The sequence below is a fragment of the Rhopalosiphum maidis genome, chromosome 1, assembly GCF_003676215.2.
Source record: "Rhopalosiphum maidis isolate BTI-1 chromosome 1, ASM367621v3, whole genome shotgun sequence".
In the NCBI taxonomy this organism is placed as follows: domain Eukaryota; kingdom Metazoa; phylum Arthropoda; class Insecta; order Hemiptera; family Aphididae; genus Rhopalosiphum; species Rhopalosiphum maidis.
The window spans coordinates 65,772,100-65,778,099 of record NC_040877.1 but is presented as its reverse complement, the minus strand read 5'-3'; positions in this window follow the sequence as shown (position 1 = coordinate 65,778,099).

Below are 6,000 nucleotides of genomic sequence, written 5' to 3'. Positions count from 1 at the left end.
TATGTAAACACTTTTAATACACAATGTTAATACGGTATTATTGATATTCCAGTTTGAAAAATAAAAAAATGTTTATTTTATATTTAATATTGTGTGAAAACATATTATATTCTAAAATAAATATATTTTGATTATTAATCAACACTTTACGACGATATAGCTTAAAACTAAATTTATCATACCTAATAATTTTTAATATAAATTATTTTTTAACATTTAAAAAAAAACCACAATTTAAAGCGTTGCGGTAACGCGATGTTATAATAATACCGTATATAATAACCATTGTCAGACGTAACGTTATGATTAATATTATGTATGTATATTTAATGCAAATTATCCTAATTATTCATAATCGAATTTACTATGTACGAAATGTTGGCAAACGTTATTCCGTACGTCTTGTCTCCGCGAAACATTTGTGCACCAGACAAACTCGTTTCATAATTAATAACGTTTGCGGAACTAGAGTTGCTAAAACTTTGCTCACTTATTTCTGTGCGTATATATATTATTAAACACTCATTCGTCTAACACGTACAGATCACGCCGGATGCAGTTGAAGTGAAGTTTCTTCTTGATTACAATTTTATTGGAAAGTAACATATGACCGACCCGAGTACCTTCTTACTTCTTACTAAAATAATAAATACGACGAGAGACAGCCATAGAAGGTAAAATCCTGATTGACGCTTGATAAGTGATGAACACTGACATCTGCCCTTTATCAGTTAACGGTGCTTTTCGGGCATTCTTATTAAGTTGCATAACAGAAAAAATAACAAAATTATACTGACCCTAATTATATTCAGCATTTTAAGTTTTCGCTTAAAACCCTTAATTAATGTTGATCAAAGTGCTTTTTAAAATTTGAACTATTTTCAAAAACACACAATTACAGTTACGGTAATAGCTATGTATTATATAATATACTTGAATAAGTACTTGCTTATAACTATAAATAAAAAATTGTTTTTCATTTTAACAAATTTTAGATTTCTAAAACTCCTGTGTAATACAATAAACAACGTATGATTACCGAATATACAATGTGCGTTAAATATTTCCCATCAACTATCGAAATATTATTGATGATTCTTCAATTTTTATTAGCTATATACCTACTCATGAATGCATTACTAAGAATTTCACAAAACAAGGTTCTATCTATAATTAATTGTAAAAACACGTCTAACACTATAAGTTGTTTACGGTTAGTATTATATGCCATAATATTAACTCATTTATATTAATATGGTTTAACCAATCACCGAAGAATTTTAATAATGTGTATCGCTATCGCTATGCGTTATAAATATTATTATAATAATGTTGATGTCGGTTATGCGACGTTAATAAATAATTACTTTTAGTCCGCCAAATAAAACAATTAAAACCTAATATGTATACCTTTCTTGAAAGTTGTATGTATCATTGAATCACGAGATTAAATTATCGTAACTGTAAACTGACTCACGTCATACAATAATATTAATGTACCTACTTATATTTTAGAATTAAAAAGTTATTATATTAGTCGGTTCCCGGTCGTATAATATAATATATATATGTAATTTTTCAGTACGTGTGTATGTCACTTAACGACCAAACAACTGGACCAATTTTTATAAAAGAAATTTGTGAATGTTTGAGTAGATCCTTTGATGATGGTTTAGATTCATAATATTAGACCCAGTAGGTAGCGTTGCAATTGGATTTTAAGAAATATTGATATTGGTGTGTCTTAAATAACACATGTATCTTGGATGATAGTACTCTTAAAAAGTACTCATCTGATTGTTGTTAGTTTCTTTTAATGGAAGAGCACACCACGATGCAGGTTTTAAAAGCATATTTTTATGGACCCAATTCCTATCCACAGAATATTGAACGATAAAATATGAATATATCAGTGGCGTCATCTGTCCAGAATAATAAAATTTAATTTAAAAATTGTAAAACTTTTTCACTTGCAAAGACAAACTTAATACAGCTATAAGAATTATCAATATTTTACTAATTTGATTTTTTTAGTTAATTTAAAATTAATGATGGTAAAAATCTACAAAAAAAAATTATCGATTTGTCAGTGAACCGATAGAAAACCAAGGTACAACGATGTAGTACCATACGTTCAGAGAACATTTCAAGTACATTTACGATTCTAAAAGTTAATTAACGATACAATTACTATTTTTTTTAAATGATCAATAAAGACGTACATAAAATCATAAAAGAAACGCCGTGTTGTCAAGTATAAGTAAACGGATTCAACAAAGTTTGAATTACATAAGAGGCGTACATTTTATAGGCAATTTTTATAGACATTTTTTATAAGCGCACGATGATAACTGCTAGCAACATGTTTGCTCTCATGTAAGTTCAGGAAACAATAATTTATACAGCGTTGCCCCTGATCATAAAAATGAATAATATAGTTTACAAAGAAATATTAGAAAATCAATAGAAACTCTAAAGAATACTTTTAGAAAATAAATTAGTCCGACATCGATCAACTAAGCAAAATATAATTTTTTAAAAATGCTGCTTTAAATGGTTAAAAAAAATTATCACGGACAACGCCGAGCTGGATAACTATGTAAAGTCAATATGTCGGAAATATCATTCATACACCAAATCAGAAAACCAAAAATATTATTTATGCATAGATTATCTATAGATACATGTTACGCGTTAGGAAACCAATAGACCATAACTAATAATTTTGATTTATCTTTCATTATTTTATTTATTGCAGTTGTCGTGTGTTAGTGATAACCGAATAATACATTATTAAAAATTCAAAGCAATACTAATATTTATAATGAAAAATATGAAAACTAACGTATTTTACATTGGCGTCATTTCAAAAGTTTCCATATGCATTTTTGGTTGAATGTGTAGCAAACCAATTGCAACAACATTTTTATTATATAGATAACACTTAATGATGTGAGAACGATAATTAAATGATAATATGAATAATAGTTTCTTACATGCACGTTACAGATTAGTATAATATTATTATGTATTGTACAAATACAAATATATAGTCCGACAAACCTGAAAACACTGAAATAGGTACTGAGTACTTAAAATAATTATCAAATACATAATATTGTATACAATAAAATACCCTATGTAGCATATACATTTTAATTTTACAAGAACTCCATTAAAGAATGGGTTTTCTCTATTTTTCTAAAATGTATGTGTGTATTAATCACAATAAATTATTACATAACATTGATGTATATGATATATTACTGTGGATGTCCGCAATTGGTGAATGCTGACAGTTACCTGGTCAAAAATATAAGTACATAAAAATTTAAAAATTTAAAATATAAAACACTTTTGTCCACCAATTGATGAATTTGATGCAGAAGCTTGCTTTTTTTATCCCTTTGTACATGCGTGATTAATAATACATTTTCTTCGCATACTGAAAACTATTTTCTGGTGTATAATCGATTAGCTTAGGTTTATACAATAAAGTATATAGCTACATTAAGTGACAGCATCATACTAAATGATAGCAAGGTAGCATAACAAGGAGGTTATCCATATTTAATAAGAGTAGTTGGGTAAGGTAATAAAACATTTTATCGAAATTATCAACTCGTGCAATACATTATACTGCATAGGTACTAGATAGTATAAGATACTGTATTATTATTATTGTGACTCTTCCGTTTCTCTAAATTAGATTAAATAATATCGGCATTACCAACATTCACAAATATCTCTATATAAATGTCAACATTCACTAGTGAATATTTACAAACAGTACAAATTCGTTCAATATGCCAACATTAACCGGTGACTGTCAGCATTCACTAATTATGAACATTCACAGTACCATATAATATATTAATCATATAATATTACAATAAATCCTTAATTATGACTAAAATATTTGATATTTTTTTTATAAATGTCCATACATTATAATATTCATATTAGGTATATCATAATATTTTCTATGTTTTGAGATTTGCATTATATCAAACTTCGTAATATTGAAAATTGACTTGACTTTGTATTTATTTATTTTAAATGGTAATATAACTCATATTTTACTGCATGGGTACAATGTATATTTTATCCCTTGAAATACATTCAATAATATAAAGATAAAATAACATTTTATTACATAATATTAGACTTATTATCTTATTATTTACTGCATTTTTATTTTGACACGATGAATGTGCGGGTTGCATCATGAGCCCCTCAGGGTTTAACCTTTAAAAACGTCTTTGAATAATTCCAACCAATAAACTCAGATCGAATAGTATAGGAAAGACTTTCCACAGTACTTAATATTTATATTATTTCGTTCCTATACGTTTGTTATAATATTATTACAAAGAGAAACAGCCTACCCGATCACATTTTATATATAAAATACAAATAAAAAATAATAAATGATCAAAGTTCAGCGTGGGTTTTGAGCGGATATAATAATACACGGTTTGAACCAGTGCACTTAAGCCACGACTGCCGTAAGGTATACTTCCTTTATCCTTAATAATATTATAGTTGTATAATACTGACTTATTTAAACTTATAATTACGATATTTTTTTTCTTCAAATATAATAATATCGCACAACGGTACCTATGCCTTATTTTTATTGCGTTATAGTTAACGTGATTATTATTTTAACATAAAACGTTCGTTATGATTCCATAAAACATAGGTTAGGTTAGGTACCAATGTACCCGGTCTGATATTTTAAAATACAGTACACTTGTGGTATAATGAATTCCAAAGTTGCCGAGAAAAAAGGTTGTTATATTGAGAGTACGTTACATCGATATTTGTATTATATCACAATATTTTCAAGCAAAAACAATTTCATTCGTTAGACCGAGATTTTCGATAAACTGCGAGGTAACTGTAATGTTATTTTCGAAAATTTATATATATGTGTTGTAAAAGGTTGGTCATTGTTTCGAAATAGAGTCTTTTATTAGGTGTATTTGTAATTATCATTAGGTATTGCGTATATTTGCATATTAGAATAATATACTAATTGCAGTAAATAAAAATAAAAAAAAAAAACAAATGTGTATTTTAACGTTAATTTCTAGTTGCGGTAAGCATATGAGTCAATATTTAGTTATTATTGCTTCATATTAAAAAAAAAATACATCATCTGGTTAAAAGAAAAAATATAATTCGTAATATATTGTCATGTTAATAAATACTATACGATGGTCTTTGTGTGATGCATAATACAATATATAGATTTAGAGTTACATAATTGCTCATCACTCATATATAATATGATATTGGAAACACTAATATTGACTGGTGTAGTAGACGAAGGTATAGTAAATAATTAAGATATTATCATTACGCGTTGACAAAATAGTTAGAATTTCATAAATACTTTTTTTTTTTGTAATGTATTGCTTATACTAAATTCTATATTATTTTAAATAACCATAGTTACTCCACTAATTTTACGTAGATTTAAAATTAATTATATTAACTCACATAATATTATATTACTGACCAGCGTGTAGCAATGGCGTATTTATGGGGGAATATTGGAGATAGATCATACCCCTCCCTTAAATTTTCTTTTTTAAGACCAAGTTTAAACATTACAGTTGTTACTTACAGATTTGTTATCCTGTTGCAGGGGCGTATGTAAAAGAGACATTGGGCATTTGGGCAATGGGGACAGTTTTGACTTTTTAGATTACATAACAGAAATTCTAAAATAACGACGAAATTCTATTCTTTAACCTAAAATTAAATAGCAATACCAACTGTCGATTATATGATTTATTAATTTACTAAACAGCAAATAACAGTCCAATGTCAATTACTTTAATGCGTCCACACAACGATCTGATTCAACATTTACAACTTATCTCATACATCAATATGCATAATGCACTAAACAATATTAAATTGATTTGATTTTAATTTTTGTATTTTTCAAAAATCTTTTCTTAAATCCTATATCAAAGGTTATTATAT